Source organism: Gordionus sp. m RMFG-2023, chromosome 4 (genome assembly GCF_954871325.1).
Source record: "Gordionus sp. m RMFG-2023 chromosome 4, tfGorSpeb1-WG-v2, whole genome shotgun sequence".
NCBI classification, from domain to species: domain Eukaryota; kingdom Metazoa; phylum Nematomorpha; class Gordioida; order Chordodea; family Parachordodidae; genus Gordionus; species Gordionus sp. m RMFG-2023.
In genome coordinates, this window is record NC_088778.1 from 10,773,984 (window position 1) to 10,783,810 (window position 9,827).

The 9,827-nt window shown below is 22.5% G+C and overlaps 1 protein-coding gene across 1 annotated transcript in view; it reads right to left on the reverse strand.

Annotated features, from left to right (window-relative positions):
- LOC135928616 (uncharacterized) overlaps positions 1-9,011 on the reverse strand; it is a 68,857-nt gene extending 59,846 nt beyond the window's left edge. The window contains exon 1 of the mRNA XM_065465072.1: positions 8,826-9,011. The gene's annotated coding sequence lies outside the window, so the exon portion shown is untranslated. The remainder of the gene's footprint in view (positions 1-8,825) is intronic.
- Between the last annotated feature and the right edge of the window lie 816 nt (positions 9,012-9,827).

A 9,827-nucleotide genomic window follows, 5' to 3' on the forward strand; every position in this document is an offset into this window, starting at 1 on the left:
AAAAAACCGTTTTTTTTAAAAAATAAAAGCAGATTCATGTTTAGCTTTTTAAGGAGATTCAGAAAATGGTATTAATAAAAAAAAAATTTAAAAAAAAATTTTTTCCAAAAAAATTTTTTTTGGCTAAACGACGCGTCCCTACGCGTCCCCGGTCAAAATACAGTTTTTTTTAAAAAATCAAAACGGATTCATATTTAGCTCATTAAAAGAATACAGAATATGTAAATATTATATATTAAACTATTTTGTAACTTAGTGATTTTTTCAAAAAACACTTTTTTTTTTCAAAAACACTACGCGTCCCCGGTCAAAAAACTGTTTTTTTAAAAAAATAAAAGCAGATTCATGTTAAGCTTTTCAAGGAGATTCAGAAAATGGTATTAATAAAAAAAAATTTTTTTTTGGCTAAACTACGCGTCCCTACGCGTCCCCGGTCAAAATACAGTTTTTTAAAAAAAATCAAAACAGATTCATATTTAGCTCATTAAAAGAATACAGAATATTAAAATATTATATTTAAAAGTATTTAATAACTTAGTGATTTTTGAAAAAAACACTTTTTTTCGAAAACACTACGCGTCCCCGGTCAAAAAACTGTTTTTTTTTTAAAATAAAAGCAGATTCATGTTTAGCTTTTCAAGAAGATTCAGAATAATTTTGGTAGTTGAGAATTCAAATAAAATATTTAAAAAAGCCAATGTCTAGCCCATATTTAAAATTAAAAAATTTTCAAGGATATCTATTTTAAATTTTACCCAAGTTGATTTCTATCATAAATGTAAATTATGATATTTCTAATACCCTTACATTGCAACATTTTTACCTCTTTTTCTCCTAAATATTAATATTTTTATGAAATATATTAATAAAGCATATTTAGTATCGTATACACCTAACTAATTAGTAATTACCCATCAACCCCGTCATTCTGATTAAATTAAATTAATTTTATAAAAAAAATTTTTTAATATATATATACAAATATATCAAAATATAAAATTGACGGGGGGGCTCAATGGTTAGAACGTATGCCTTCCGAACGATAAGTTGCGAGTTCGAATCCCGTTTTGCCATAAAAAATTTTAAAAAAAATTTTTTAACATTAGCGAGATAATAATAGCTCTCGATTTATTTAACATTAAGATGATAGGAAAGTTGATAGAAAAAAAAAATTTTAACATTAGGAGATAGGAAAGTGAAATTAACGTTAAGAAAATATCAAAGTTGATAGAAAAAAAATACGAAAACGTTCATTTCTTGATTACATTTATAGATAGATAGATAGATATATATCATATTAAATCAATGTGTTAAAAAGCTAAAAAATCAAACAAAGTTAAGTGTTCTAAATCTGATTGATGAATTAGAAAATATTATAATTATAATTTATTTTTCATTTATGTTAGTAATAAGTTTTTTAAAATAACTTTCTAATAGTTAAAATTTATCATTTTATGTTTTGTATATGGGAGACTGGGGTTAGGACCCCGGGCTTGGCAAACCACTTAATCTCATTTCAAAATTAAATATCCTAATATAGTTTTTATTAGTTTACATCTATAGACAATTTTAAACACTCTTCTATAATTTGGAAATGTTCAATGTGTATTTATTATATATAGATAATATTTCAATCATAATTTGTCAATTTAGAGCTAGCGGCGCTTGCTAAACCATACAAGTCAATTAAAGCAGTTAATAATGAAAAAAATTTCAAAATCTTGTAAAGGCAATTCATGTCTGTTTTATAATTGGTGTTTAGGATTTATGCTATCATAATCTCTCCTTAAGATCTTTATTTTTTATGTCCAAAATGTTTATTAAATTAACCAAAATTAAGTTTCAATTTTTATATAAAATAAGCCTCAATTTATAAGTATATGATATATACTACAATACAACAAAATTATTCTATTTGTATCATCATTAATAAATAAAAATACATTTCAATTTATTATGGCCTTAAAAAACCAATGGTTTAGGAAGCCCCTTGAAGTGGTTTGCCTCACCCCGCTATTGGGGATTGTTAGACATATATTTGATTTTTACAAAAAATAATATTTAAAAAAAATAAATATATTCTTAAATTTTTTTATAAGGCCCCTTTATAAAGTTTTGTTTTCGGTATCTAATCATATTTTATTTTTTATATTATGTAAAAAAAAACCAGAAACTATAGCCAATTTTTTAAAAATAGGTTAGACTAACCGCAGTCTCTCCTACTATATTCACCAAATTTATAAAACAAATAATTTTAATAATCAGATAAATATACCATTTATTATTTCAAGAAATATACAATTTATTAAATATAATAAGATTACTAAAACATATCTTTTAATAAAATACCATTTATATTACATATTATTATATACAATCGTAATAGGTAAAAAAATGTAAATATTCGTTTGTTGTAAAATAATGTGGGTGTTTCAATCACGGTAGTCTTTATAGAATGTTGTTTCCGACGTATCACGATTTAGTTTTCCAATTTCAATCATTGACCAAACTATAATATGATGTTGTTTTCATCTTCGATATCTATTTATAGAATGTTGTTTCCGACGTATCACGATTTAGTTTTCCAATTTCAATCATTGACCAAACTATAATATGATGTTGTTTTCATCTTCGATATCTATTTATAGTTTATATAATAATATAATATATTTATTTTTATATGCCTTTTTACTTTCAATAATTATAGTCAAAAATTTCAAATTATAGGACTTTAATAATTGGTAATATTTAAACTTAAAAATAACTATTTATATTGTTATTACAAAAAAATAATTGGATGCATTGTTCTAACTGTACAAACTTTCTGTAATATTAGCTAAATCTTATATTTAATATATTTTATAGTTATAATATTATGGTTTTAGCCATAAAAATATGAAAATTATTAATTTTAATATTTTTACGTTTCCGCTCTTAGCCACGTGGAGGCAACCAGTTGAAAGAGCTTTTAGGTCTTAGTTTAAAAAAAATACCAAGACCATGGATATATAACAGGTTTAAAATTTTAAACCTGAAATATAACCAAAATATAATATATTAAAAAGTTTACATTAATTTAAAAAAAATATATTAAACAAAAAATTTATTTGTCATAATCTACTTTTAGGTCTTAGTTTAAAAAAATACCAAGACCATGGATATATAACAGGTTTAAAATTTTAAACCTGAAATATAACCAAAATATAATATATTAAAAAGTTTACATTAATTTTAAAAAAAAATATTAAACAAAAAATTTATTTGTCATAATCTACTTTTAGGTCTTAGTTTAAAAAAATACCAAGACCATGGATATATAACAGGTTTAAATTTAAACATATTATATATCCATGGTCTTGGTATTTTTTTTAAACTAAGACCTAAAAGCTCTTTCAACTGGTTGCCTCCACGTGGCTAAGAGCGGAAACATAAAAATATTAAAATTAATAATTTTTATATTTTTATGGCTAAAACCATAATATTATAACTATAAAATATATTAAATATAAGATCAAAAGCAATAGCGGGACAAATCATTAATATAGTATAAATAATGTAATATTGTTTAGCTAATATTAGAGAAAGTTTGTACAGTTAGAACAATGCATCCAATTATTTTTTTGTAATAACAATATAAATAGTTATTTTTAAGTTTAAATATTACCAATTATTAAAGTCCTATAATTTGAAATTTTTGACTATAATTATTGAAGGTAAAAAGGCATATAAAAATAAATATATTATATTATTATATAAACTATAAATAGATATCGAAGATGAAAACAACATCATATTATAGTTTGGTCAATGATTGAAATTGGAAAACTAAATCGTGATACGTCGGAAACAACATTCTATAAAGACTACCGTGATTGAAACACCCACATTATTTTACAACAAACGAATATTTACATTTTTTTACCTATTACGATTATATATAATAATATGTAATATAAATGGTATTTTATTAAAAAATATGTTTTAGTAATCTTATTATATTTAATAAATTGTATATTTCTTGAAATAATAAATGGTATATTTATCTGATTAATAAAATTATTTGTTTTATAAATTTGGTGAATATAGTAGGAGAGACTGCGGTTAGTCTAACCTATTTTTAAAAAATTGGCTATAGTTTCTGGTTATTTTTTACATAATATAAAAAATAAAATATGATTAGATACCGAAAACAATACTTTATAAAGGGGCCTTATAAAAAAATTTAAGAATATATTTATTTTTTTTAAATTTTATTTTTTGTAAAAATCAAATATATGTCAAACAATCCCCAATAGCGGGGTGAGGCAAACCACTTCAAGGGGCTTCCTAAACCATTGGTTTTTTAAGGCCATAATAAATTGAAATGTATTTTTATTTATTAATAATGTTACAAATAGAATAATTTTGTTGTATTGTAGTATATATCATATACTTATAAATTGAGGCTTATTTTATATAAAAATTGAAACTTAATTTTGGTTAATTTAATAAACATTTTGACATAAAAAATAAAGATCTTAAGGAGAGATTATGATAGCATAAATCCTAAACACCAATTATAAAATAGACATGAATTGCCTTTACAAGATTTTGAAATTTTTTTCATTATTAACTGCTTTAATTGACTTGTATGGTTTAGCAAGCGCCGCTAGCTCTAAATTGACAAATTATGATTGAAATATTATCTAGATATAATAAATACACATTGAACATTTCCAAATTATAGAAGAGTGTTTAAAATTAACTATAAAATTTAATTTACATATAAATGATTATATATTATAATTAAATTTCTATCATGTAAAAATCTTTTGAAAACTTCATCAAAATTTTATTTCTTCTAAAGATTTTTTGTCTATAGATGTATACTAATAAAAACTATATTAGGATATTTAATTTTGAAATGAGATTAAGTGGTTTGCCAAGCCGGGGTCCTAACCCCAGTCTCCCATATACAAAACATATAAAATGATAAATTTTTAAATAAACTTTAACTATTAATGTAAGATTAGAAAGTTATTTTAAAAACCTTATTACTAACATAAATGAAAAATAAATTAATAATTATAATATTTTCTAATTCATCAATCAGATTTAGAACATTCAACTTTGTTTGATTTTTTAGCTTTTTAACACATTGATTTAATTTAGCTTTTTAACACATTGATTTAATATAGCTTTTTAACACATTGATTTAATATGATATATATCTATCTATAAATGTAATCAAGAAATGAACGTTTTCGTATCTTGGTAATGTTAATTTTTTTTCTATCAACTTACCTATCATCTTAATGTTAAATAAATCGAGAGCTATTATTATCTCGCTAATGTTAAAAATTTTTTTTAAAAATTTTTTATGGCAATACGGGATTCGAACTCGCAAAAAATTTAATTTACATATAAATGATTATATATTATAATTAAATTTCTATCATGTAAAAATCTTTTGAAAACTTCATCAAAATTTTATTTCTTCTAAAGATTTTTTGTCTATAGATGTATACTAATAAAAACTATATTAGGATATTTAATTTTGAAATGAGATTAAGTGGTTTGCCAAGCCGGGGTCCTAACCCCAGTCTCCAATATACAAAACATATAAAATGATAAATTTTTAAATAAACTTTAACTATTAATGTAAGATTAGAAAGTTATTTTAAAAACCTTATTACTAACATAAATGAAAAATAAATTAATAATTATAATATTTTCTAATTCATCAATCAGATTTAGAACATTCAACTTTGTTTGATTTTTTAGCTTTTTAACACATTGATTTAATTTAGCTTTTTAACACATTGATTTAATATAGCTTTTTAACACATTGATTTAATATGATATATATCTATCTATAAATGTAATCAAGAAATGAACGTTTTCGTATCTTGGTAATGTTAATTTTTTTTCTATCAACTTACCTATCATCTTAATGTTAAATAAATCGAGAGCTATTATTATCTCGCTAATGTTAAAAATTTTTTTTAAAAATTTTTTATGGCAATACGGGATTCGAACTCGCAACTTATCGTTCGGAAGGCATACGTTCTAACCATTGAGCCCCCCCGTCAATTTTATATTTTGATATATTTGTATATATATATATTAAAAAAATTTTTTATAAAATTAATTTAATTTAATCAGAATGACGGGGTTGATGGGTAATTACTAATTAGTTAGGTGTATACGATACTAAATATGCTTTATTAATATATTTCATAAAAATATTAATATTTAGGAGAAAAAGAGGTAAAAATGTTGCAATGTAAGGGTATTAGAAATATCATAATTTACATTTATGATAGAAATCAACTTGGGTAAAATTTAAAATAGATATCCTTGAAAATTTTTTAATTTTAAATATGGGCTAGACATTGGCTTTTTTAAATATTTTATTTGAATTCTCAACTACCAAAATTATTCTGAATCTCCTTGAAAAGCTAAACATGAATCTGCTTTTATTTTTTAAAAAAAAACAGTTTTTTGACCTGGGACGCGTAGTGTTTTCGAAAAAAGTGTTTTTTGAAAAAATCACTAAGTTATAAAATAGTTTAAAATATAATATTTACATATTCTGTATTCTTTTAATGAGCTAAATATGAATCTGTTTTGATTTTTTTAAAAAAACTATATTTTGACCGGGGACGCGTAGGGACGCGTAGTTTAGCCAAAAAAAATTTTTTTGGAAAAAATTTTTTAAAAATTTTTTTTTATTAATACCATTTTCTGAATCTCCTTAAAAAGCTAAACATGAATCTGCTTTTATTTTTTTAAAAAAAAGGTTTTTTGACCGGGGACGCGTAGTGTTTTTGAAAAAAAAAGTGTTTTTTGAAAAAATCACTAAGTTATAAAATAGTTTAAAATATAATATTTACATATTCTGTATTCTTTTAATGAGCTAAACATGAATCCGTTTTGATTTTTTTAAAAAAATTGTATTTTGACCGGGGACGCGTAGGGACGCGTAGTTAAGTCAAAAAAATATTTTTTTGGAAAAAATTTTTTAAAAAATTTTTTTTTTATTAATACCATTTTCTGAATCTCCTTAAAAAGCTAAACATGAATCTGCTTTTATTTTTTAAAAAAAACGGTTTTTTGACCGGGGACGCGTAGTGTTTTCGAAAAAAGTGTTTTTTGAAAAAATCACTAAGTTATAAAATAGTTTAAAATATAATATTTACATATTCTGTATTCTTTTAATGAGCTAAATATGAATCCGTTTTGATTTTTTTAAAAAAACTGTATTTTGACCGGGGACGCGTAGTTTATTTTTTAAAAAAATAAATTTTTGTAAATTTTATATAGTTACCGTATTTTTTTTAAATTAAAAAAAACATTTTCTAACTCATCTTATAAAGCTTAATAAGATTTCCTATTAATATTAATAAAAATAAATCGTTTTGACCGGGGACGCGTAGTTTTCGGGGACGCGTAATTTAGTCATTCCATTTATTTATTATTTTTTAATAAAAAAACTAACCTAAAATTACGCCAATTGAACCAAAAAGGTATACAAAATTCTTAAAACTTTTGAGTAATGAAATTTTTAATTACTATTACATCAAAAAATTTATACCAAAATCTAGAAGATCTTATATTTATTATTTTTTTATAAAATTCTTAAGTTTTTTTATTATTATAATGGCTATTATTTATCTTGCATTCAAATGGGAATGGATAAAAAATGCACAAAATATAGACCTAAAATAAAAATTAATTAATTTTTTAAGAAAACTAATTCCTGATGCAAAAATAGCTACTAATTCATGGAAACCCTGCGATGATTTGGAAGATTTTTAGATTCCATGAAATTGATCATAATGAAGATAATATATTTGACAAATATTTTTTAAATAATGATAACAAAATTACTATTTTTGATAAATTTTCTGAATTAAAAAATATTTTATAAAATACAATACCCCACTTCCTATTAGTTCTCCTGTTGAGTTCCTGTTTAGTATTGCTAAACAGGTTTTAGGGGAGAGGTGTGGATGTTAGATTCAAATTTATAAAATTTATTCATAAAAGATTATAAATATAAAACTTTTTTAATAAAATAAAATATGATTTTGCTTCATGTACTTTCTAAAATAAATGAAAATCAAAGGAGCAACTATGGAGTGGCATTCCTTTGTTTGGAGTGGGAGCTAGCTCCTTTTAAAAATTTAGTAGTGCAAGCTAGCTCCTTTATAAAAGGTAGGTGTAGGAGTTTGCTACTTTTAAAAAGGAGCATTAACAACTCTGCTAAATATGTGTTTTGAAATAAATATTGATCAATGAATATGATTATTTAATTGGTCTATAACAATACTATAATTTATTAAATATTTCAAAATATAAATTAATTTAAAACTTTATATTTGTTTTTTAAAAAAGTGTGATTATTTTGCTCAAAAAACGTGAGAAAAGTGTGATGTATGAGAAAACATGATTTGAGAATCATCAAAAAAAATTGCTGGCCCAGCCCATATTTATTTAAATATAGAAATTAATTTTTTTAAAATTATTATACCCAAAATAAAAGATATATGTGATATGGTATCTAGTTTCTACAAATATAAAAAATTCAACATAAAATTAATAAATTTGGATATATTTTAAAAAAATTTCCAAGGCCCAACCTGATCCTATTTTTTTTTAAACATATTAGGCCTGATCCAGCCTGAATCCAATTTTTTTTAATATAATTTTATAGACCTCTAATATGTCCTATAATTAAGCTCCTATACTGACCCCCCTTATTATTAGAAATATATTGAAAGATTGCTTATATGATTAAATATATATTTTATATTTTAAAAGCAAAAAATTCAGATGTTTACTTGCTTTTAATTAGCGAAAATGCTGGGTTGAATAATTTTAAGAGGTCCTCTATAGAAATATTAGAATATCTATTTATTATTCCATAATAAACACTTAACTTTTGACATGCACTAAATTTAGTCAAATCAAGATATATATTATTATCTTTAATATAAAACAATTCTTTTGATGCAAGTTTTACATAATTTTCTAGATTTGGATATTTTTTGGTAAAATAAGTAAGTTCACAATTTTTATAAGGATCCCATAGAGCTTTAAGTGAGAATTTAATATTAGATTTAAATTTTTTACACATTATCAGTGAAATCGATCCCCCACAAGAATAATTGTATTCTAGTTGTTCAATGTATAATTCATCATATAAACAATAGTTAACAAAATTAAGACATTTTTGAGAGATATCATCATAATCACATTTAATATGAATAATATATAATTTGGATATTGCAATATATAATTTCCTACAACTTTCAACTTCAGTTGCATGGTTTATCAATGTATTTAATAAAAAGTAGAGTAAATACTCAAAAATTTTATCCATTGATTCATGAAAATCATTGTAGTTTAAATGTTTTGAATATATAAATAATTTTTTATCAAGGCAATTGATTAAAAAATTTATAAAAATACAAATTTCTTCATAATTTATTTCAGATCTTCTATGAATAATCTCATTCAATTTGAATACAAAATTTCTGGTCAATATTGTTTTATATTTGATTGCAATATTATTAATAGCATAAATCCTTTGATTTTTATCAGTTACTATTTCAGTATAATCATCAACATGCATAATTTGTTTAATATTTTCTTCAAAAATAATAACATCTTGATCTTTAATTTTTTTAGTCATAATATTTTTTAAACGGATATATGAATTTATATCTAAAATAAAGTATAATGCTAGATCATGACCAATCATATTATATATGATAATCCCCGATAAACAACGAGAAAACTCGCTGTATTATATTTAATATTATCGTCCTAATAAATTGAAT